At 46.2% G+C, this 26592-nt stretch overlaps 6 pseudogenes; 1 reads left to right on the forward strand and 5 right to left on the reverse strand.

Moving 5' to 3' along the window:
• Positions 1 to 13004: 13004 nt before the first annotated feature.
• On the reverse strand, positions 13005 to 13124 carry LOC143936989 (5S ribosomal RNA; annotated as a pseudogene).
• Positions 13125 to 13219: 95 nt separating this feature from the next.
• On the reverse strand, positions 13220 to 13338 carry LOC143936472 (5S ribosomal RNA; annotated as a pseudogene).
• A 9428-nt stretch (positions 13339 to 22766) lies between these two features.
• LOC143936649 (5S ribosomal RNA) lies at positions 22767 to 22885 on the reverse strand (annotated as a pseudogene).
• A 101-nt stretch (positions 22886 to 22986) lies between these two features.
• On the reverse strand, positions 22987 to 23105 carry LOC143936354 (5S ribosomal RNA; annotated as a pseudogene).
• Positions 23106 to 23425: 320 nt separating this feature from the next.
• On the reverse strand, positions 23426 to 23544 carry LOC143937341 (5S ribosomal RNA; annotated as a pseudogene).
• Positions 23545 to 25316: 1772 nt separating this feature from the next.
• On the forward strand, positions 25317 to 25435 carry LOC143936885 (5S ribosomal RNA; annotated as a pseudogene).
• The last annotated feature ends 1157 nt before the right edge of the window (positions 25436 to 26592 follow it).

Here is a 26592-nt window from a genome sequence, read left to right on the forward strand (position 1 = left end):
AGAGGTTAGTGTATAGAGAGAGTCGAGTGTATACAGATAGGACAGTGCATATAGAGAGACTAGTGTATACAGAAGACAGGCTTGGGTATACATCCAAGCTGACAGTGTATACAGAAGACTGGGTAGTGTATACAGAGATTCTAGTGGGTACAGAAGACAGGCTGGTGTATTCTAGCTAGTGTTTACAGTCTAGTGTATACAGAAGACAGGCTGTGGTATACAGAGGGTTTAGTGTATTACAGAGATGCAAGGGTGTACAGAGAAGCTAGTATATATAAAAGACTACAGCATACAGAAGAAAGGCTAGTGAATACAGAATAAAGGCTGGCTTCTACGGAGAGGCTACCACTACGGAGATGCAGAACACTATATATAGAGAGAGGGTATATAGAGAGGCTAGATTATACAGAGAGGCTAGTGCATAGAGTGAAGCTATTGTATATAGAAGCCTGGTTAGTGTATACAGAGAAGCTAGTGTGTACAGAAGAAAGGCTAGACAGGCTATAAAGAGAGACAAGTTTTTACAGAAGACAGTTTGGGGTATACAGAGATGCTAGTTTATACAGAGAGACTAATGTATACAGAAGACAGGCTAGGGCATACAGAAGACAGAAGACGGGCTAGTGTATTCAGAACATAGGCTAGTGTATATCGAAGACAGGCTATTGTATGCAGAAGACCGGCTAGTGTAAACATGCTGGTGTATATAGAGAGGCTAGTGAATTTAGAGGGTAGGCTAAGTGATAACAGAAGACAATCTGGGCTATACAGAGACATTTCATCATTTCATCTAGCTCACATCTCTAATGGAGTTTGTCTCATTGCCATGTTATGCCTTTTCATTCTTATGCTAAATATAGATCACTACACGATTTTAATCATCCACATCAAGCATGCAATAAAACTATCATACATCAAAATAAACCATGTACTCTTTTGCTCTATTTTGCATATTTGTACCGGGACCTTGAGTATGTGACAGTCCTGACACACCATCCTGACTTATTTTTCTTTATTTCTTATTAGAAATGGAGAGTACTATCTCAAAATCCGCTTAAATCTATTCACTTCTACCGCTTTTTGCTACCAGACATGCTGCACATACTAAGAGTAATGTAACCATCGCTCTCTAACGATGTAAACAGTTTTATTGCTTTTCTGACATTGACCGAGTATCTCTGACATTAACTGAGTATCTCTCTGCACTATGATCTTAATAATAATAATAATAATAATAATAGGATTGTGTAATGCAAAGATCAACTAGTCAATCAATAAGCTTTCTCATTGGTACCGGCATATCCTTTAAATTTAGACTAACGCAACTATTTCTCGGCCATTTTCAAGCTAAGCTTTCAATCTCTTACCTTTGAACAGCGATACTTCCTCCCTACAATATTAAGCCATTTAAATGTCCTATTGGTCGCCTATATTATACAACTCGGTTAAAAGCCTACATGTAGAGAATAAAACTAGTCTTACATCTTAATAAAACAGTTTTATTGCTCAACCAGTATCAGCTGTCATGACAAATAAACGTTTCCACGTTTTGACTCTATTTTCTGTATTACTTCTTTTTCTCCACCTTATCTGTCACAGTTAAAACACAGTGACAAAACATTTCTTTTTACCGCAGCAAAATGTGAGAAAAGCAGTGTAAGCCGTCTTTCTGCCATATGCAACCATCTCTCGCTACCTCTATGCAATAGGATTCTCTTTCCATTGGAAACAGAAAACAGTCAGTGTAAGCCGTCTTCGTGCGTAACAAAATTAATGGAACGATTTACACGTTAGAATTTGCAAGCTACGTCAATTTACTATTAAATAGAGTACCTTTGCATTTATCCCTTGACTTTGCAACTATCCCTTGATCCCTTTTGTGTATTCACTTTATCTCGACCTATATATACTGCCTCAATATTTTCCTAATTTGTTTTGCTATACTTATTATTATTATATCATAGAGATTACTAACTCTAAATCATTGTAAACCTAACCATAGTTATAATGTCCACAGCTAATTTTACGTTAAAGCAAAATTCACACAAAACCATCTTTTTAAAACCTTTACACATTAAGAGTAATGCAACCATCTCTCGCTACCTCTATGCAATAGGATTCTCTTTCCAGTGGAAACGGAAAACAGTCAGTGTAAGCCGTCTTCTTGAGCAGCAAAATGATTGGAACGATTTACACGTTGGAATTTGCAAGCTACGTCAATTTACTGTTAAATAGAGTACCTTTGCATTTATCCCTTGACTTTGCTACTATCCCTTGATCCCTTTTGTGTATTCACTATATCTCGACCTATACATACTGCCTCAGAATTTTCCTAATTTGTTTTGCTATACTTATTATTATTATTTTATAGAGATTACTATCTCTAAATCATTGTAACAAGTTATAATGTCTACAGCTAATTTTACGTTAAAGCAAAAGTCACACAAAACCATCTTTTTAAAACCTTTTACACACTGCACATTAAGATTAATGCAACCATATCTCGCTACCTCTATGCAATAGGATTCTCTTTCTGACTCTATTTTGTGTATTACTTCTTCTCCACATTAACTGTCACACTGATAACCATTTGTAACACATAACCTTGCAACACATTTTTTAACAGCGGCAAAATGTGAGAAAAGCAGTGGGACGGTTTACTTGATTGAGAAGTGGTTGCAGTAGCAAAGCATAGCAATACATTAATAACACATAATGCAACTATTTTACATTCATTTTACATTCACATCATGCATACATCCTAATGTAAGCTGTCTATCATTATTAATGTTCATGGTTACTGATACATTATGCCGATGACCAGTGGAAACGGAAAACAGTCAGTGTAAGCCGTCTTCGTGCGTAACATAATTAATGGAACGATTTACACGTTGGAATTTTCAAGCTACGTCAATTTACTCTTAAATACCCTTTAGCTGCTTAGCTCACACTTTGCTGTATGTAGCCGCGTTTACATGTAAGTAACTAATGCAATTTGTCTCTTTGCCATGTCATACTTTGCCAGTTATTATACTTTCTCATCCGATATTAACCTAGGCGTTGCTGATATTTCATGATTACAGCAATCATCTCATCTAATTGCTATTCCGACATTCTGCCTTGGTATTTCTTTGCAACGCTCTATTGAACAATGTAAAGGTAAGCTAGATATTTTGTGTATTTCCACTTAAACTCGACCTGTATATACTCTCTCAATATTATCTTTTCTAATTTTGCTAAATTAGATTATAGAGTTTGCTATGTCTAAATCCAGGTTACCTACTCACCTTTATTACGTATACTGCTAATTTTAGGATAATACAAAACCATCTTATTGCTTCTTTACACGCTGCACATATTAAGAGTAATGCAATGCTACCGTGAACAGTTTAATTGCTCGTCTCACATTTAGCTGGTATCTCTCTGCTATAGGAAACTGAATTTGTACTACAACGATCACTCATCTAATATCAGTCCACTCAGTGCTACCGGGATAACTTTTACATTTAGAGTAATGAAATGATTTCTCAGTCATTTTGGAGCTACTGCAACTAACGCTTCCGATCAACATTTCGACTGCAATACTTAATCTCTGCTATTGCAGAATATTTAGCTGCTTAGCTCACACTTTGCTGTACGTAGCCGTGGCGATTGGCATTTCAACTCTAATTCATATTCACATTTCTAATGCAGTTTGTCTTTTTGCCATGTCATCCTCTGTTAGTTATTATGCTGGGGTATATTCACTACATAATTAAAGACACGTAATGAACTTGATTGATAAAAACCTACACACGTTGTTGCTGTTATTTCGTGTATTTCCACTTAAACCCGTTATAGTTATTTTGCTATATTTATTACTAGTATAAACAGATTACTATCTCTAAATCCTGGTAAACCAGCTCACACTAAACCATCAAATTTCTACCTTACACGCAGCACATATTAACATATTAACATTTAGCCGGTCTATACCGAAATAGTAAAAGAAATGTGTAGATCACTCATCTAATATCGTCTTTTCAGTGCTGCCGGAACATATTTTAAATTTAGAGTAATGCAACGATTTCTCAGTTTTATGAAGCTACTGCAACTAACGCTTTGAATCTCTTTCCTGATAAATTACGCTCTGCAATATTAAGCCATGTAAATTGTCCTATTGGTCTGCTAACAATGCTATGTATAATAATACAAATCTTTTAAAAGCAATATCGTCTCACTGCAATACTTACACTCTGCATAATATATATGAATAATGCGAATAATGCTAATAATAAAGTCGTCTAAAACTCGGCTATAAGTAGAGAATAAAACTATCTTACATCAAAATAAACCATGTACTGCCAAACCAATAACGGCCAATTACTTAACGTCTATCAGTCAATGACTTAACAAAATAAACTTAGCAATCTTTTGCTCTATTTTGAATAGTTGTAGTTCTCCACATTAACTGTCACATTGATATCACCACTGACAATACACCACTTTTTAACAGCACCAAAATATGAAAAAAGCACTTTATATGTTTCAAAAGTAGTTGCATTAGCAAAAAATAAAGTCCTGTCTTCTTTACACGCTAGCTTTTCTGTATACATTAATCTCTCTGTGTACACCAGCCACTCAATATAGACTAGCCTCTCTGTCTTCTGTATACAGGTGCCCGTAATCTATATACACTAGCCTGCCTTCTTTTTACAATAGTCTTGGTGTCCCAGCCTCTCTGCATACACTAGCCTCACTGAATTCCCCAGACTGTATTCTGTATACACAAGCCTATCTGTAAAAAAAAATAGCCGTTCTTCTGCATACTCTAGCCTCTCTGTTTAACACAGTCTCTCTCTGGATTCCCTAGCCTACATCTCTGCATACCCAGGACCTTCCTCTGTATAATCTAGCCTATCTGTATACACTAGCCTGTCTTTTGTACAAATTAGCTTCTCTGTAGCCGGTCTTCTGTATACACGATCCTCACTGTCTACTCTTGGTTGTCTTTTGTATACACTAGCATCTCTTTATACATATACATATACAGCTCTCTGTATACCCAAGCCTCTCTGTATACACTAGTCCACCGGTATACACTAGCAAGTCTGCCTACACTATCCTCTCTTTGTAACTCAACTTCTCTCTCTGTATACCTTAGCTTCCATCTCTGCATACCCAGGACGTTCTTCTCTATAATCTAGCCTATGTGTATACACTAGCCGGTCTTCTGTAGACATTAGCCTCCCTGTATAAACTAGCTGGTCTACTGTATACACTAGTCCGTCTGTATACACTAGCAAGCTTGCATACACTAGCCTCTCTGTGTAACCCAGCCTCCATCTCTGCATACCCAGGACGTTCTTCTCTATAATCTAGCCTATTTGTATACACTAGCCTGTCTTTTGTACACATTAGCCTCTCTGTATAAACTAGCCGGTCCTCTGTATACACTAGTCCATCTGTATACACTAGCAATTATGCGTACTCTAGCCTCTCTCTCTGTATAACTTAGCCTCCATCTCTGCATACCCAGGACGTTCTTCTGTATAATCTAGCCTATCTGTATAATCTAGCCTATCTGTATACACTAGCCATCCATCTCTGCATACCCAGGACGTTCTTCTGTATAATCTAGCCTATCTGTATAAACTAGCCTGTCTTTTGTACACATTAACCTCTCTGTATAAACTAGCCGGTCCTCTGTCTACACTAGTCCGTCTGTATACACTAGCAAGTCTGTGTAACCAAGCCTCTCTCTCTGCATACCCTAGCCTCCATCTCTTGCATAAACCAGGACCTTCTTCTGTATAATCTAGCCTATCTGTATACACTAGCCTGTCTTTTGTACACATTAGCCTCTCTGTGTAAACTAGCCGGTCTACTGTATACACTAGTCCATCTGTATACACTAGCAAGTCTGCATACTCCTGCCTCTCTGTGTAACCCAGCCTCGCTCTCTCTCTCTGTATACCCTAGCCTCCATCTCTGCATACCAAGGACGTTCTTCTGTATAATCTAGCCTATCTGTATAAACTAGCCTGTCTTTTGTACACATTAACCTCTCTGTATAAACTAGCCGGTCCTCTGTATACACTAGTCCGTCGGTATACACTAGCATCTCTTTATACATTAGCTCTCTGTATACCCAAGCCTCTCTGTATACACTAGTGCACCGGTATACACTAGCAAGTCTGCATACACTAGCCTCTCTTTGTAACCCAACTGCTCTCTCTGCTTACCCAGGACGTTCTTCTCTATAATCTAGCCTATCTGTATAATCTAGCTTATCTGTATACACTAGCCATCCATCTCTGCATACCCAGGACGTTCTTCTCTATAATCTAGCCTATTTGTATACACTAGCCTGTCTTTTGTACACATTTGCCTCTCTGTATAAACTAACCGGTCTTCTGTATTACACTAGTCCCCCTGTATACACTAGCAAGTATGCATACTCTAGCCTCTCTCTCTGTATACCCTAGCAAGTCTGCATACTCCTGCCTCTCTGTGTAACCCAGCCTCACTCTCTCTCTGTATACCCTAGCCTCCATCTCTGCATACCCAGGACGTTCGTTTGTATAATCTAGCCTATCTGTATAAACTAGCATGTCTTTTGTACACATTAGCCTCTCTATATAAACTAGCCGGTCCTCTGTATACACTAGTCCGTCTGTATACATTAGCAAGTCTGTGTAACCAAGCCTCTCTCTCTGCATACCCTAGCCTTCATCTCTTGCATAACCAGGACCTTCTTATGTATAATCTAGCCTATCTGTATACACTAGCCTGTCTTTTGTACACATTAGCCTCTCTGTATAAACTAGCCGGTCTACTGTATACACTAGTCCATCTGTATACACTAGCAAGTCTGCATACTCCTGCCTCTCTGTGTAACACAGTCTCTCTCTCTGTATACCCTAGCCTCCATCTCTGCATAACCATGACGTTCTTCTATATAATCTAGCCTGTGTTTTGTACACTTTAGCCTCTCTGTATAAACTAGCCGGTCTTCTGCATACACGAGTCTCTCTTTATACCCTTGGATGTCTTTTGTATACACTAGCTGCTCTTTATACATTAGCTCTCTGTATACCCAAGCCTCTCTATACACTAGTCCGTCTGTATACACTAGCAAGTCTGCATACACCAGCCTCTCTGTGTAACCCAGCCTCTCTCTCTGCATACCCAAGATGTTCTTCTCTATAATCTAGCCTATTTGTATACACTAGCCTGTCTTTTGCACACATTAGCCTCCCTATATAAACTAGCCGGTCTTCTGTATACACTAGTCCGTCTGTATACACTAGCAAGTATGCATACTCTAGCCTCTCTCTCTGTATACCCTAGCCTCCATCTCTGCATACCCAGGACGTTCTTCTGTATAATCTAGTTTATCTGTATACACTAGTGTATACAGACAGACTAGTGTATACAGAGGACCGACTAATGTGTACAAAAGACAGGCTAATGTATACAGATAGGCTAGATTATACAGAAGAACGTCCTGGGTATGCAGAGCGCTCAGCTTCAAGGTATGGCCAACGTGAGTAATATGAGGGACACTCCTCACCCCCGCCCCCACCTACCAGATCTGAGTTTCATCCCCTTGCCCTCTCTGCCCCGGTCATCTGGTGGCAGTTTTATGCACTCCCTGGCCCCCACCCATTCATAATCCTTACCGACCTTTCTTTCCGCTGCTCACAGGAACACACTGGATGACTTGTCTAATTAACCAACTTGTACAAGACACAGCTATCCTCCTGTCCGACACCGGTCCCCCTTGGAGGCTTTACCCCTCACTGTTTGGGTGGTCCCTGCCTCTCCCTGGATGCTCCACATATACCACAACGACATTGTCAGAGGGGCACCACTTGACAGGACACAGGGCTTTCATTCCGGTGGCATCTCCCATTGGAGGAAGGGATGATGGCCCCAACCCCTTGGCAGCAGGTTCTTTCATGTACAGACCAGGGCGGCTCATCTTCCCTTCTGGAGTCTTGACCTTAGATGGGGGAGTTGCACTTTGGGGGGTCTGAGTGATACCTAATGCGCTGTACTGGAAGGGCTTGACATTCCCGCATATGTGTCCCCTCCCCCTGGATGCGCCCCTTGTCCCCCCCTCTGGCTCCCACCTACTCTTTGCTGACATTGCCTTCTGCAGCTTTCGGGGACCCTGGATGACTTATTTATTGAGCCTATTGGTACGAGACACTGCTTCCCTCCAGGGTGACTCTGGACCCCCCTGGAGGATTTACCCCTTACTGTTTGGACGGTCCCAGCCTCCCTCTGGATGCTCTACACAGCCCCCGATGGCGATGCAGGAGAGACACTAATTGGCGGGCCCTAGGACTGCTGCTCGGGTGAAGTCTCCCATTGGATGGAGGGATGGTGGCCCCAGCCCCTTGCCTGCCGGATTTTCCATGCACCGACCAGGGCTGCTCCTCTTTCATCTTGATGTGGTGACCATGGAGGGGAGGAGTTGAAATTTATGGGGTCCGGGTGTTTGCTGGTGGGAGTGCGCTAAAGGACTTGACATTTCTGCATTTTTGTCCCCTCTCCCCTGTTTCCCCCCTCCCTTCCCCCCCTTCCCACCCTTCCCTTCCCTCCTTTCCCTCCCCCTTTCCCCCTTCCACTCCCCCTTTCCCCCCTTCCACTCCCCCTTTCCCCCCTTCCCTGCCCCTTTTCCCCCCGGGGCGTGGACAGGGGAGAGGGGGTAAGGAGAGGACAATCTGCCAAAGGGAGAAATGCATTTGTTCGGGGACTGCATGTACTTTAGGGGTATGGGATGGGGGGTGGTGGATCCCATTCTGTGATGCCTTTTCTGTTGTGACGGGCTCCCTCGTGCATGCCTATGTTTAGGGCGAGCAGAGGAGACCCCTCAGTGCTGACAGTTATATGCTCTACCTCTGTTTTGGTTATACTATTGTTTTTTGTTTCTTTGATGTTACTGATTGTCTTTTATTTGCATAGCGGTATCAGACGTGACATTTACCACTGCCGGGACTGGGGGGACTAGGATTCGGGGGCTCCCTCTCCGACCTGTCTACCCAATAACCCAAGTAGGACAGCGCTTTAAACCCAGTGTACATCTGGTAAGCGCTATAGCATAATTGTGCTGTTTTAGTATACCCTTCCTGTACTGTTGAGTGCGGACAACCCTTAATTTCCCTCTCCCCCTGGGGTTGGGGTGCCCGGCCTCTTTTTCCCTTTACCTTTCCTTCCATTTGCCCTTCCTTTCTCCCCCTTAGTTCCCGCCATGCATTACCTACCCAAAACCTACCTTGGTTCAACTTTCTTTGCTTTTCTCTGACGTCCCCCTCCCCCTCCCCGAGGAGCGATGGGAGACTCAGTCAAGGTCACCTCTCTAAACGTTAAGGGACTGAACTCCCCTGAAAAACGGTGGATCCTCCTGGGAAAACTGAACACATCCTGTACTGATGTGGCCTTTATACAAGAAACACATTTTAAAAATACTAGCCTCCCCTTTCTATGGTCGAGATCCTTCCCTAAGGTCTACCACTCTACTAACCCCTCCTCTCCATTCTGATCTCTAGCAGGCTCCCCTGGGTTCTCCAGGATTCTCTGGTGGACCCTGGGGGCCAATATCTTTTTCTTAGGGGCCACATTGGAGAGCGCCTTTTTACATTTGCCACTGTGTACGCTCCCAATGATCACCAAGACACGTTCCTCAGAACTACCCTGCACAGATTATGTGACTTTTGGGAGGGCCAATTGATATTAGGTGGGGACTTTAATGTCCCCTTTCGCCATCGGTTGACACTTCTGCCTCTTGCTCCTCGCTCCCTACCCCTCACCTAGGTCTCTATTCTGGCACCTTAATGAGAGCCTCATCCAGATACCGGAAGTTTTAGCAGATGTGACCAGGGAATTGGACCTTTATTTCCAAGAAAACTAAAGCAGGACTGTGACCCGGGGATAATTTGGGAGGCTCACAAGTCAGTACTCCGCAGGGTACTTATCAGGAACAGCTTGCTAATCTGTTTCGTGAACTTGCCTCTGTGGAAGCGAAACATAAACATACCCCCTTACGGACCTTAGAGATTGAATTGGGGACACTCCATACCCATATTGCTGTCCTTCTCCATTATAAAGCGAAAGCGGCACTCCAGTTCTGTCGTAAACTGACGTAGGAGTCAGAGGACAAATGCAGAAAAATCTTAGCCAGGTCGGTAAAGGAGTTGAAATCTGGCTCTTACATACCACAGTTGATAGATGAGAATGGCCAGAGGGCCTCTACCCCAACCCAAATAGTTGAAGTCTTTGAAAAATGTTACTCTGATCTCTACAACCTGCCCGATTCAGGGTCTGGACAGGACAATATAGACAGATATGTAACCGGTTCTGGTCTACCAACCCTCTCATCGGAATCACGGGAGTACTTGGAGGACCCGATCACACTGGAAGAAGTCCAGACGGCCGTGGGACCTCCGAAGGTGGGTAAGGCTCCGGGCCCTGACGGATATACCGCACAATACTTTAAGACCTTCCTCCCTATTCTCGGCCCGCGCTTGGTGAATTTATTTAATACTCTGAGCTCAAATGGGGATTTTCCTGAGGATACCCTTAGAGCCCACATCTCGTTGATACCTAAGGAGGGCAAAGACCCGGGCCTATGTGGAAGCTACAGACCATTTCCCTCCAAAATTCGGTCCTAAAACTATTCTCTAACTCCTCGCCACGTGATTGGCACATCACTTGTAGTCCCTTATACATATTGACCAGTTAGGTTTTATTCCCACCAGGGAAGATAAGGACAACACCACTAAGGTGCTTACCCTGATCCGTAAAGCAAAGTCATCTGGGACCCCTTGTCTTTTCATGAGTACTGATGCCGAGAAGGCTTTTGATCGGGTCAAATGGACATTAATGTTCTCGGTCCTTTGCCATATAGGTCTGAGTGAACGGATGCTGGCATGGATAAGTAAGATATACTCACGTACTTACATTCCACCGGACATCGCGCGTACGTTTATGTTGAACTTCCCCCCACCCCTTGTCACTAAGATCCGCAGTTTGCTTCACGGGTGGCATTCTGGCCTCCATTCCTGGTTCAGCAGATGCAATCTCATTAAAATGAACATACTCCCTAAATTTACTTATCTTTTCCAAGCTCTCCCGATCCAGATTCCAGTCCTGTTTTTTAAGCAAGCTCAATCCTTGCTCACTCAATTTAACTGGGCCCACAAAAATCCCAGACTTAAGCGGTCACAGCTGACATTGTCTAAACAACAGGGAGGGTTGGTTCTCCCTAACTTGCGACGCTACTACCTGGCCTCCCATCTGGGCCGTGTATTGGACTGGAATCGAAACAAACTTTCTAAGCTCACTCCCGAATTCCGCTAAGAAGCGCCATGTAGTGCTATAAGTATTTACCCACAGAATTTATGTCACATCCCACTATAGGGGCTTAGTTGAAAGTCAGTCACCTGATCGCTACCCAAAACACACTCACGTCTTTGACTTCCCCCCTATTCCCTATACGTGGCCATCCAACCTTTGAACTGGGGACCCACTTAGAAATTCCAACCTAGACAATGCGTCTAAATTCGTCATTGATGGAAAATGGCCTTCTTTCTCAACCCTAACAGATCCGACAGGGCTTTTCCAACTGCCTTTTTGGAGAGCGGCGCAACGACATCATTTTCTCCATTCCATCCCCAATCCTCAAACGTTCGCCCGCCCTCAGACGGAGTTTGAGACTCTATGCAGGAGCGAAGGCCCTTTGGCCCACATTCTCTCTCAAACAGATTACCCACACTTAACCTGTCTGTCCAACTGGGAAAAGGACCTTAATTGCTAATTTTCCCCAGCACAGAGACAACGCATTATCACTTTGGCTCTCAAAATGTCGCTGTGCACGAAGATACAGGAGACGAATTTTAAACTTCTCACCAGGTGGTATTTGACACCATCAAAGCTGCAGAAATGTTTCTCCTCTTCCTCGAACATATGCTGGAGGTGTGGAGAAGAAGAGGGCACGTTGCTGCACATTTTTTGGTCCTGCCTCAGCTTGGTGGACTTCTGGACAGAGATCCGATGCATAACACAAAAATTCACAGACTTCTCCATCCAGGAAGAGGCTGCATTCTTTCTCTTGCACCATTCACAGATTCCCATTAAGAAGTACAAAAAAATCTATTTTACGTCATGTGATAAATGCGGCGAAATCCTGCATCCCTCTCTATTGGAAAAAATGTTCCCCCCCTTTCATTACTCACTGGCTTAAGAAAATAGAGGACATTAAAAAAAATGGAGGACTTGATCCTCACATCACAAGGTATACAAGAATTTTTTAAACAAACCTGAGACATCTGGAATACCTTTATATTCTCACTGGAAGGATGTCGCCTGCTATCGCCTTAGTGCTCTGAGCTTTCCTTGACTGGCCCCTTGGACAGTGGCTGCCATCGTGTCTCGTCCCCTCTTCTCCTTTTCTGATCTTTCAACCCTTCTCTTTTCTGCCTTCCTCCCCTATCTCTCACCCCCTCCACCCCCTCTCTCTTTTGGAAAGAGTGGAAAATTGGGAATGACGGCCCCACACCCCCCTCTGGATGGATTATGCCGGAGGGACCTGGGGGTTTGTGTGACCCTGGATCTTGGTACAGTACTTTATCCGTGCCTCGAATCATTGTGATTGATGGAAGGCAGACTCACAGTTGCGAATATACCTGTATCAAGTATTGTTCAGCTGCTTTTTGCTCTGTATTTCTCTGTTGCATTATGTACTCGGGGGACCGTCTTCCCCTATTTGGAGAAAAAATTATATTTGAAAAAAAAAAGAAGCCTACGACACCTGGTATTCCCAGGCGGTTTCCCATCCAGGCATTAACCAGGCCTGACCCTGCTTAGCCTCCAAGATCAGACGAGATGGAACAGATTCAGGGCGATGTGGCCGTAGCCGATATCTTCAGGCACTCTCAACTCTCTTGACAAACACCAAGATGGTCACCTTGGAAACAAGCGGAAAAAAATAGGTCAACGGCCACAACATAAAAAGAAGCCTACGGCATCTGGAAATCCCAGGCGGTCTCCCATCCAGGTACTAAACTGGTCCCAACCCTGCTTAGCCTCTGAGATCAGATGAGATTGGGCTCTTTTAGGGTGGTGTGGCCGTAGGAGATTTCTTCAGGCACTCTCAACCTTGACTAACGCCAATATGGTCACCTTGGGAAACAAACAAAAAAATCAAGTCAACGCCAACAACATGAGAAGAAGTCTACAGCACCTAGTATTCCCAGGTGGTCTCCCATCCAGGTATTAACAAGGCCCGACCCTGTTTAGTCTCTGAGATCAGACGAGATCTGGTGCTTTCAGGGTTATGTGGCCATAGGCGAGCTCTTCAAGCACTCTCAACCCTCTTGACAAACACCAAGATGGTCACCTTGGTAAACAAACAAAAAAAAAAAAACAAGTCAACGCCAACAACATAAAAATAAGCCTTCAGCACCTAGTATTCCCAGGTGGTCTCCAATCCAGGTACTAGCAAGGCCCGACCCTGTTTAGCCTCTGAGATCAGAGGAGATCTGGCGCTTTCAGGCTTATGTGCCCATAGGCAATCTCTTTGGGCACTCTCAACCCTCTTGACAAATGCCAAGATAGTCACCTTGGGAAACAAGCGAAAAAAAAACAAAACGAATCAAGGCCAACAACATAAAAAGAAGCCTACAATAACTGGTATTCCCAGGTGGTCTCCCATCCAGGTACTAACCAGGCCTGACTCTTCTTAGCCTCCAAGATCAGACGAGATTGGGTGCTTTCAGAGTGCTCGGACTCTTTCCCCATCACTAATGGGACGAGGCAGGGGTGCCCTCTGTCTCCCCTAATTTTTATTCTGACACTGGAACCACTTATGTGTCACGTTCGGAATGACCCGAATATTACTGGCATATCCAAACCCTCGGCACACCACAAAATTGCGGCGTACGCTGACGATCTAATTTTTTTCGTCTCCAATCCACACATTTCGCTTCCCAATATACTCGTGGCTCTCCGGCGATACGGCAGCCTATCAAACTATAAAATCAATTGCACCATCGGCTGTATTGAATATATCGGTCCCGGATGGTGAGGCCAAGAGGCTATGCTCCGCTTTTCCATTCTACTGAGCTGAAAAATCTATACGTTACCTGGGCGTTGACATCGCAGCGGATTTGGTGCAATTGTACCCGCTTAATTTTCTTCCTCTCCTGAATAGACTGAAATCTGATTTGGGAAACTGGCATGATTTAACACTGACCTGGTTCGGGCGCTGTAATGCATTCAAAATGACGGCCCTCCCGCGGATCTTATACTTGTTCCAGACATTATCGATCCGGTTACCCCCAATCTTTTTCAGACATCTGCAGGTGCTGCTCCGGGACTTTATTTGGGCGCGCAAACCGCCCAGAGCCCGTTTGCAATTGCTTGCCAGACCAAAGGACAAGGGGGGTCTGGGTCTCCCAGATCTGAGACAATACAACAGAGTGACTCTGCTAGCGAGAGTCGTTGATTGGCATTGTAATGGCCCACACAAGCAGTGGGTGGAGATGGAGATTGAGGATGGATCCATTCCCCTATTGACCTCCCCGTGGCTCCTGTCCTCCCTACCAAAAGACCTCAGAGATCACCCCGTAGTGGGAGCTACGTTGGCTGTTGTGCGGAGGTTGTTCCGCTGCACACACATTGCTCCCCTGCCGTCACCAATGACTCCGGTTATAGGTAATCCAGACTTCCCACCGGGATTTACCAACAAGAAACTGCGACAGTTGACAGTGGTGGGGAAACAGCGTCTGGGAGAGGTGTGGTCCTCGGGAGGGCTCCCGACCACGCAAACTGTCGCTGAGCTTTCTGACCCTCCGCTTGACTTGTTTAATGCTTATCAACTTCGTCACTTTCTTCTGGCCATACAAAGGGCCCCCTACACTCCTAGAGACCTGACGCCCTATGAATCCATCTGTCACAAAAAGGAACCTGTGCAACACACCCTCTCCCTCCTGTACAACCTATTAAGTAGTCAGGAGGAGGAGTCGACCCCACCATTTATCCACAAATGGGAGATTGCATTTGGCATCACATTTACCCCACAACAGATAGGGAATATCCTGACATTAGTACATAAAGCTTCCATCGCAAACCAATATCAAGAATCAGGATACAAGATAGTCTCACGCTGGTATAGAGTCCCATACCTTCTGAATAAAATGAATAGATCGATTCCGGATGTTTGTTGGAGGTGCAATTCAGATACGGGGACCATGGGACACATTTTCTGGGCATGCCCGGCCTTGAGGAACTTTTGGGTGGAGGTGACCGGGACAATAAAAACAGCCTGTTCGAAAATACAAAAAAACCCTCACGATGCAACTCCTGAACGCCGCCCGGGCCTGCATTCCCACACTGTGGAGGCAGCCTCAGCCCCCATCCAAGGTGCTGTGGTATTCCAAAGTCAATCATATTCTCCGGATGGAAGAATTGACCGCCACCCTTCACAACACTGAAGAGGCATTTAGTGTTACATGGAGGCCCTGGAGGTATTTTACTGGTACTTGAGACTACATTTGGGAGGTGAGCAGCGCCCCTGTCCCAGAAAACGACTGAACATCTAACGTTTACCTACGTAGGCCAAGTCTGCCCTGGGTGGCATTCCCCCCCTTCCCTTTTTGTCTTTATTTTTCTTTTTTTCCCTGCCGCCATCCCCCCCCTCTTCTCTCTCCGTCTTTGCACTCTCTTCTTCCCCCGTCCTCCCTTTTGACTATGCCTTGTCTCCTTACTAGCCTTTGGGACCCAGAAGAACCCCAGGGTTCTGGACACGACCGGCTCATATTTTACTCTGGTTCACGTAGGTCATGATAAGCTGGCTCGCTGTGGTCCCAGTTGTTCTCCATGATTACATTTGTCCGAACGGAGCTGCATTAGTTATACTGTACTACATGTCGGAGGTGGGGTTTCTCTCTTTTCTGCATGAAACTCTAGGACTCCCCTCTGAGAACCCAGAGTTATTTGGCTGCCTATTTTTTGTTACCATGTAATTGTGACCCTGGGTCATGCTGTATGGTTGACTGTTATATTTATGTTGTTCTACTTATACTTAATAAAAGAATAAAACAAAAAAAAATAAATTAAGTCAATGCCAACAACTTAAAAAAAAAGCCTATGGCATCGAGAAATCCCAGGCGGTCTCCCATCCCGGTACTAACCAGGTCCCAACCCTGCTTAGCCTCTGAGACAGGGCTGGTGCAAGGATCGTTGACACCCTAGGCGAAAACCTAATTTTGCCACCCCCCCCCGGCTGCGCCCATGACTCCACCTGCCCTTGCTACACATGACCTATCTGACCCCTACACTGACCCCCTGACACATAAACTAATCCACCTGACTCCTACTTCCTGCACTACTCACATCACATTGACCCCTACACCGACCCACCTGGCACCTACACCAACCCACCTGGCACCTACACCAACCCACCTGGCACCTACACTGCCAATTACACTGACTATCGCGCTGACACCTACACTGACCATCACGCTGACACCTACACTGACCATCACGCTGACACCTACCCTGAAAACACATACCCTGAAAACACATACCCTGAAAACACATACCCTGACACATAAAATGGCACTGACGCATACACTGACGCATACACTGACGCATACACTGACATGACACATACACTGACACGACACATACACTGACACATTACACTGACACGACACATACACTGACACGACACATCACACTGGCATGACACATACAGTGGCATGACACATACACTGACACATCACACTGGCATGACACATACACAGACACATCACACTGGCATGACACATACACAGACACATCACACTGACATGACACATACACTGACATGACACATACACAGACACATCACACTGACATGACACATACACTGACACATCACACTGACATGACACATACACTGACACATTACACTGACATGACACATACACTGACACGACACATACACTGACACATCACACTGGCATGACACATACACAGACACATCACAATGACATGACACATACACAGACACATCACACTGACATGACACATACACAGACACATCACACTGACATGACACATACACAGACACATTACACTGACATGACACATACACTGACACATTACACTGACATGACACATACACTGACACGACACATACACTGACACATCACACTGGCATGACACATACACTGACACATTACACTGACATGACACATACACTGACACATTACACTGACATGACACATACACAGACACATCACACTGACATGACACATACACAGACACATCACACTGACATGACACATACACAGACACATCACACTGACATGACACATACACAAACACATCACACTGGCATGACACATACACAGACACATCACACTGACATGACACATACACAGACACATCACACTGACATGACACATACACAGACACACCACACTGGCATGACACTGACACACATCACACTGACCTACCTGACTCCTACTTCCTGCATTACTCACACACAAACCCCCTCCATACAGCTCAATGGATCCATCCTCCTCCTTACCTCTGCTCTTTGATGCTGCCTTCAGCGACCATCATCCCACCGGGCCTCTCCGACTCCTCCGCACTGCCAGCGCCGTCCACCCGCTCCGCCGGGGCCACGCCAGCGCCATCCATCCGCTCCGCCGGGGCCACACCAGCGCCGTCCACCCGCTCCGCCGGGGCCACACCAGCGCCATCCATCCGCTCCGCCTCCATCATATCCCCGCCGGGACCAGGCCAGCGCCGTCAACCCCGCTCCATGATGTCCCCGCCGGGCAGGAGGTCAGCTGACCGACCTCTCGAAGCTCCCATCTCCGCCGAGCCCCGCCCCTCCGCTGCACTCACACAGACACACAGCGCAGCTCCAGAGGGACAGGCTGGAGCAAAGGAGTCCCGGAGCGGCGCTGTGAGCTGAGTACGGTGGGGCGCTCAGCGGGAAACATGGGGGATTGGTGGCGCCGGTGGAACACCACAGGGGGGGCGAGAGAGCAGAAGAGGAGCTCACACTGGGCAGAGGCCGTAGTTGCGCCCTAGGTGGTAGTGCGCCCTAGGCGGCTGCCTACTTCGCCTAGTGGTAGCGCCGGCCCTGCTCTGAGATCAAATGAGATTTGGCTCTTTCAGGGTGATGCAGCCATAGTAGATTTTTTCAGGCACGCTCAACCCTCTTGACAAATGCCAAGATGGTCACCTTAGGAAACAAACAAAAAAAACAAGTCAACACCAACAACATAAAAAGAAGCCTACCGCACCTAGTATTTCCAGGCGGTCTCCCATCCAGGTATTAACAAGGCGCGACCCTTTCTAGCCTCTGAGATCAGCAGAGATTGGGCGCTTTCAGGGGGATGTGCCCATAGGCAATCTCTTTGGGCACTCTCATCCCTCTTGAAAAATGCCAAGATAGTCACCCTGGGAAACAAGCGAAAAAAAACAGGTCAACGCCAACAACATAAAAAGAAGAATACGGCACCTGGTATTCCAAGGCCGTCTCCCATTCAAGTACTAACTAGGCCCAACCCTTCTTAGCCTCTGAGATCAGAAGAGATAGGGTGCTTTCAGGGTGATGTGGCTGTAAGCGATCTCTTTAGGCACTCTCAACCCTCTTGACAAATGCCAAGATGATCCCTTTGGGAAACAAGCGAAAAAAACAGGTCAACACCAACAACATAAAAAGAAGCCTGCGGCATCTGGAAAACCCAGGCGGTCTCCCATCCAGGTACAAACCAGGCCCAACCCTGCTTAGCCTCTGAGACCAAACGAGATTGGGCGCTTTCAGGGTGTTGTGCCCATAGGCAATTTCTTTGTGCACTCTCAACCCTCTTGACACATGCCAAGATGGTCACCTTGGGAAACAAGGGAAAAAAAACAGGTCAACGCGACAACATAATGAGAAGCCTACGGCACCTGGTATTCCCAAGCTTTCTCCCATCCAGGTACTAACCAGGCCCATCGCTGCTTAGCCTCCGGGATCAGATGAGATTAGGCTCTTTCAGGGTGATTTGGCTGTAGGCACTCTCTTTGGGCACTCTGAAGCCTCTTGACAAAGGCCAAGATGGTCACCTTGGGAAACAAGCTAAAAAAAACAGGTCAAAGCCAACAACATAAAAAGAAGCCTACGGCATCCAGTATTCCCAGGCGATCTCCCAATCAAGACACTAACCAGACCAGATCCTTCTATGGCACCTGGTCTTCCCAGGCAGTCTCCCATCCAGGTACTAACCAGGCCTGACGCTGCTTAGCCTCTGAAATCAGACGAGATCGGGTGCTTTCAGGTTGATGTGGCCGTAAGCGTTCTCTTCAAGACACGCCTAACCCTCTTGACAAACGCCAAATGGTCGCCTTGAGAACAACAGACAAAGCCAACAACATAAAAGGAAGCCTATGGGCTTACAGCGGACCTTAAAAGATGGGACCCACTAGCTCTGTCATGGTTCGGACGCTGTAATGTGTTGAAGATGAACGCGTTGCCACGACTTCTGTATCTACTACAAGCCTTACCTATCAAAATACCCCAGACTTTCTTTCATTCGGTTCGCTCAATCTTTATCAAGTTCCTCTGGCGCGGAAAACATATGCGTATTGGTAGGGCAATGCTATTGCGACCGAAATTGCGGGGAGGTATTGGCTTCCCGCACCCTGCTCTATATTACACAGCGAGGCACATGACACCGGTGGTTGACTGGTGCCGGTGTTCTGCCATATACTGTCCGGCCATGATATAGTGTCCGCTGTGTACTCCGAAGCTGAACGGCTCCTGCGCGGTGAGTGGAGGTGGTAGCCCCACCATCCAAGCGGACATAGGGTTGTGAATATTAGCCACTTCCCGACCAGCGCACGACGATGTACGTCGACAGCATGGCACGGGCAGGCATATTGGCGTACATGTACGTCCAATATTCGTTGCCGCCGTGCCATCGGGAGCGCGCCGGCGGCGGCGCGCTCCCGCGCTGGTCGGGACCCCCGTGAGTCCGGTCGCGGGACCCGCGGACTCGATCGCCGCGGGCATCCCCGCGATCGTCTCACGGAGCGGCGGAAGTGAGGAAATGCTGTATAAACAACATTTTCTCATTCTGCCTAGCAACTAGTGACGCTGATCTCTGCTCCATGTGATTGGAGCAGAGAACAGTGTACACTAAATGAAAGCCCAACCCCCCCACAGTTAGTAACACTCCCCTAGGAACACTTAACCCCTACACTGCCACTCACTGGTTAACCCTTTCACTGCCAGTGTCATTTACACAGGAATCACTGCATTTATATAGCAGTGATTACTGTATAAATGACAATGGTCCCAAAAATGTGTCAAAAATGTCCGATGGGTCCCCGACAATGTCGCAGTCACAATAAAAATCGCAGATCGCCGCCATTACTAGTAAAAATAAAATAATAAAAAAATATTAATAAAAATGCTATAAAACTATCCCTATTTTGTAAACGCTATAACTTTTGCGCAAACCAATCAATAATCGCTTATTGCGATTTTTTTTACCAAAAATATGTAGACGAATACGTATTGGCCTAAATTGAGGGAAAAAAATGTTTTTTTATATATTTTTGGGGGATATTTATTATAACAAAAAGTAAAAAATAATGGGTTTTTTTCAAAATTGTCGCTCTATTTTTGTTTATAGCGCAAAAAATAAAAACCGCAGGGGTGATCAAATACCACCAAAAGAAAGCTCTATTTGTGGGAAAAAAAGGACGTTAATTTTGTTTGAGAGCCACGTCGCACGACCGCGCAATTGTCAGTTAAAGCGACGCAGTGCCGAATCACAAAAAGTGGTCTGGTCTTTGACCAGCAAATTGGTCCGGTCTGAAAGTGGTTAGAGGGCCCCTCGCAGGCGAGCTTCGCTCGCCACGCTTCGGGCTTGGCTTCGCTGCGCTCGGCTCTTTTATATTCTTACTCTATGTCCACTTGGATAGTGGGGATAGAACCTGTACTCAGTGCGCAGGTGCCGTTCATGCTCGCAATTTTTGAAATCTGTGTTGCTGTGTACTGCGCATGCGCAGTACACAGCGGACACTATCCGATGGGGGACCATATGTGATAAGACACCGGCATGGGGAACTGAAGCTATGGGTCAAGCTAGAGCAGGAGATGGCGCGGGTTCCACTGGCTGGTCTGCCTTGGGCGGGGAGGCCATTGGAGCCCTGTGTGACTACTCACCCATTAATTGGCCCCTCGCTCGCCGAGATGGATAGTTTTTTTCACCTTTCCCACCTGACTAACTTCCCTTCTCCTATGACCCCAATTATTGGACATCCTAGATTCCCTCCGGGCCTGTCTGACCAGGCCTTTACCAGGCAAGCCCCGAAAGGGCTTCTGAGAGCAGCCCTATTTCTTGGACCCACAGGCTTGATTCCCATGGGAACCATACTGCTAGAGCAAGTACCTGTTGCATTGGATAGCTGGAGAGCTAGACAGCTAATCCATTTCCTCGGATCACTACCTAACCATTCGTTCTTCTCTAGACAATTCCACCCCTTCAAGGAACTTTGCCTGGATGATGGCCCAATTCATGGTTCCCTCTCTAGGTCCTACCTAATCCTGACAGATGCACAATCCTCCACGGATCCACCCTTCCTAGCTAAATGGAAAAGGGACTTACAAACTACATTCTCCAAACCACAGAAGGACAGAATACTCTTTTTCGCCCATAAGTCGTCACTCTGCAGTAAATATCAGGAGATCTCATATAAGCTGATCACATGCTGGTATCGTACACCGGTGGTGTTGGCCAAAATATTCCCCGGTCAATCTGACCGCTGCTGTCGCTGTGGGCAACAGGCTGGCACCATTCTCCACATTTTCTGGGAATGCCCTAAATTACAAACATTCGGGCAGCCTGTCCTGAGACTCATCCACAAGTTCACAGACATTTCCTTAGCCAATGATCCCGCAGCAGTTCTTCTCAATCTAACTCCTATGTCGATAAAGCGTTATCATAAGTCCTTACTTAAACATCTCCTCAAGGCAGCTAGGGCCTGCATCCCAAGTCAGTGGAAAGAGCAATCTGCTCCAATGGTGACCCAGTGGTTCGCAAGGGTTAATGATATTGAACGAATGGAATACCTGACTGCCACAATGAGGGATAAAACGGAGGAGCATGGGAACAGATGGTTCTACTGGACCCAGTTTCGCTTTTCGGAAGAATACCTCCGCGAGACATAGTAAGCTCATGGTGATCGTTGGAGATCGCTGTTCCAAACGTTGGACAGCTGATGAGCTGGTGAGCCGAGGGCGTCTCTTGCTCCCTGGGAGGGGACCCCATCCTATCCACTCTACCCACGACACCCCCTTACCCCTTCTTTTCCTTTTCTGCCATTTCCTTCCCCAATCTTCTCTTTCCCCTTCTCCCTCCTTTCAGTTCTACTATTTCCCTTCTTAACTCAAAAAAGGGAAAAGAAAATGGTATGTTCCGACCCCATTTGACTACTACACAATACTCTTCCTCTATCTATGGATATCTAAACTCTTCGAAGGTAGCAGGGCTAGTATCAATAATATTTTAAGTGGTAGAGGATCCCAACGAGATGGAGCTTTAATCTCATCTTGATATGACCGCAAAGCTGTACACGTGCTATTCTCCTTGGACTTCTTACCATTGGCTCTGATATCCATGCAATATGATCGTTTGTTTGTAACTATTTGTATCACACATTCTGTGAAGTTGCCTTTGCATTGTATGTCGCATACTACTAAATAAAAAAAAAAAAAAAAAAAAAGCCTATGGCATCTGGTATTTCCAGGCGGTCTCCCATCCAGGTACTAACCAGGCCCGACACTGTTTAGCATCCGAGATCAGACGAGATTGGGCGCTTTCAGGGTGATGGGGCCGTAGGTGATCTCTTTGGGCACTCTCAACCCTCTTGACAAACGCCAAGATGGTCACCTTGGGAAACAAGTGAAAAAAAAACCAGGTCAAGGCCAACAACATAAAAAAAAGCCTACAGCACCTAGTATTCCCAGGTGGTCTCCAATCCAGGTACTAGCAAGGCCCAACCCTGTTTAGCTTCTGAGATCAGAGGAGATCGGGCGCTTTCAGGGTTATGTGCCCATAGGCAATCTCTTTGGGCATTCTCAACCCTCTTGACAAATGCCAAGATAGTCACCTTGAGATACAAGCGAAAAAAAACAGGTCAATGTCAACAACATAAAAAGAAGAATACGGCACCTGGTATTCCAACGCCATCTCCCATCCAGGTACTAACTAGGCCCAACCCTTCTTAGCCTCAGAGAAGAGAAGAGATAGGGCTCTTTCAGGGTGATGCTGCTGTAAGCGATCTCTTTGGGCACTCTCATCCCTCTTGACAAATGCCAAGATGGTCACCTTGGGAAACAAGCGAAAAAAGAAAACGAATCAACGCCAACAACATAAAAAGAAGCCTACAATAACTGGTATTCCCAGGTGGTCTCCCATCCAGGTACTAACCAGGCCCGACTCTTCTTAGCCTCCAAGGTCAGACGAGATTGGGTGCTTTCAGAGTGATGTGGCCACAGGCAATCTCTTCAGGCACTCTCAACCCTCTTGACAAACACCAAGATGGTCACTTTGGGAAACAAGCGGAAAAAAAACAGGTCAACGCCAACAACATAAAAAGAAGTCTACGACACCTGGTATTCCCAGGCGGTCTCCCCTCCAGGTACTAACAAGGCCTGACTCTTCTTAGCTTCCAACATCAAACGTGATCGGGTGCTTTCAGGGTGATGTGCCTGTAGGCAATCTCTTCAGGCACTTTCAACCCTCTTGACAAACGCCAAGATGGTCACCTTGGGAAACAAGCAAAAAAATAAAAATAAGTCGGAAGCTAGAGACAATACGGCCCGAGTCCTCAATTTAATCCATGCGGCGCATGTACAGGGAAGGCCCTTGCTTATGTTGTCAACGGACGTGGAGAAGGCCTTTGACAGGGTGGCCTGGCACTTTATGCAGGCCACCCTGAAACATATAGGTCTAATATATATATATATATCCAATGCAACAGGTACTTGCTCTAGCAGTATGGTCCCCATGGGAATCAAGCCCGTGGGTCCAAGAAATAGGGCTTCTCTCAGAAGCCCTTTCGGGGCTTGCCTGGTAAAGGCCTGGTCAGACAGGCCCGGAGGGAATCTAGGATGTCCAATAATTGGGGTCATAGGAGAAGGGAAGTTAGTCAGGTGGGAAAGGTGAAAAAAACTATCCATCTCGGCGAGCGAGGGGCCAATTAACGGGTGAGTAGTCACACAGGGCTCCAATGGCCTCCCCGCCCAAGGCAGACCAGCCAGTGGAACCCGCACCATCTCCTGCTCTAGCTTGACCCATAGCTTCAGTTCCCCATGCCGGTGTCTTATCACATATGGTCCCCCATCGGATAGTGTCCGCTGTGTACTGCGCATGCGCAGCGAGGCCAAGCCCGAAGCGTGGCGAGCGAAGCTCGCCTGCGAGGGGCCCTCTAATATTCACAACCCTATGTCCACTTGGATGGTGGGGCTACCACCTCCACTCACCACGCATGAAAATCTCCGAAGCTTCGTCTGCTCCGTACTGCGCATGCGCAGTACGGCGCAGACACTATATCATGGCCGGACAGTATATGGCAGAACACCGGCACCAGTCAACACCGGTGTCATGTGCGTCGCTGTGTAATATAGAGCAGGGTCCGGGAAGCCAATACCTCCCCGCAATTTCGGTCGCAATAGCATTGCCCTACCAATACGCATATGTTTTCCACGCCAGAGGAACTTGATAAAGATTGAGCGAACCGCATGAAAGAAAGTCTGGGGTATTTTGATAGGTAAGGCTTGTAGTAGATACAGAAGTCGTGGCAACGCGTTCATCTTCAACACATTACAGCGTCCGAACCATGACAGAGCTAGTGGGTCCCATCTTTTAGGGTCCACTGTAAGCCCATAGGCTTCTTTTTATGTTGTTGGCTTTGACCTGTTTTTTTTGCTTGTTTCTCAAGGCGACCATCTTGCCATTTGTCAAGAGGGTTGGGCGTGTCTTGAAGAGAACGCTTACGGCCACATCAACCTGAAAGCACCCGATCTCGTCTGATTTCAGAGGCTAAGCAGCGTCAGGCCTGGTTAGTACCTGGATGGGAGACTGCCTGGGAAGACCAGGTGCCATAGAAGGATCTGGTCTGGTTAGTGTCTTGATTGGGAGATCGCCTGGGAATACTGGATGCCGTAGGCTTCTTTTTATGTTGTTGGCTTTGACCTGTTTTTTTTAGCTTGTTTCCCAAGGTGACCATCTTGGCCTTTGTCAAGAGGCTTCAGAGTACCCAAAGAGAGTGCCTACGGCCAAATCACCCTGAAAGAGCCCAATCTCATCTGATCTCGAAGGCTAAGCAGCGATGGGCCTGGTTAGTTCCTGGATGGGAGACAGCTTGGGAATACCAGGTGCCATAGGCTTCTCATTATGTTGTCGGCGTTGACCTGTTTTATTTTCCCTTGTTTCCCAAGGTGACCATCTTGGCATGTGTCAAGAGGGTTGAGAGTGCACAAAGAAATTGCCTACGAGCACAACAACCTGAAAGCGCCCAATCTCGCTTGGTCTCAGAGGCTAAGCAGGGTTGGGCCTGGTTTGTACCTGGATGGGAGACCGCCTGGGTTTTCCAGATGCCGCAGGCTTCTTTTTATGTTGTTGGTGTTGACCTGTTTTTTTCGCTTGTTTCCCAAAGTGATCATCTTGCCATTTGTCAAGAGGGTTGAGAGTGCCTAAAGAGATCGCTTACAGCCACATCACCCTGAAAGCACCCTATCTCTTCTGATCTCAGAGGCTAAGAAGGGTTGGGCCTAGTTAGTACTTGAATGGGAGACGGCCTTGGAATACCAGGTGCCGTATTCTTCTTTTTATGTTGTTGGCGTTGACCTGTTTTTTTTTGCTTGTTTCCCAGGGTTTTGGCATTTTTCAAGAGGGATGAGAGTGCCCAAAGAGATTGCCTATGGACACATCACCCTGAAAGCGCCCAATCTCCGCTGATCTCAGAGGCTAGAAAGGGACGCGCCTTGTTAATACCTGGATGGGAGACCGCGTGGAAATACTAGGTGCGGTAGGCTTCTTTTTATGTTGTTGGCATTGACTTGTTTTTTTTGTTTGTTTCCCAAGGTGACCATCTTGGCGTTTGTCAAGAGGGTTGAGCGTGCCTGAAAAAATCTACTATGGCTGCATCACCCTGAAAGAGCCAAATCTCATTTGATCTCAGAGGCTAAGCAGGTTTGGGACCTGGTTAGTACGTGGATGGGAGACCGCCTGGGATTTCTCGATGCCATAGGCTTTTTTTTTAAGTTGTTGGCATTGACTTATTTTTTATTTTTTGTTTTATTCTTTTACTAAGTATAAGTAGAACAACACAAATGTAACAGTCAACCATACAGCATGACCCAGGGTCACAATTACATGGTAACAAAAAATAGGCAGCCAAATAACTCTGGGTTCTCAGAGGGGAGTCCTAGAGTTTCATGCAGAAAAGAGAGAAACCCCACCTCCGACATGTAGTACAGTATAACTAATGCAGCTCCGTTCGGACAAATTTAATCATGGAGAACAACTGGGACCACAGCGAGCC

The sequence above is a fragment of the Lithobates pipiens genome, unplaced genomic scaffold (genome assembly GCF_037356315.1).
Source record: "Lithobates pipiens isolate NorthernLeopardFrog02 unplaced genomic scaffold, aLitPip1_a1.2 Scaffold_28, whole genome shotgun sequence".
NCBI classification, from domain to species: Eukaryota; Metazoa; Chordata; class Amphibia; order Anura; family Ranidae; genus Lithobates; species Lithobates pipiens.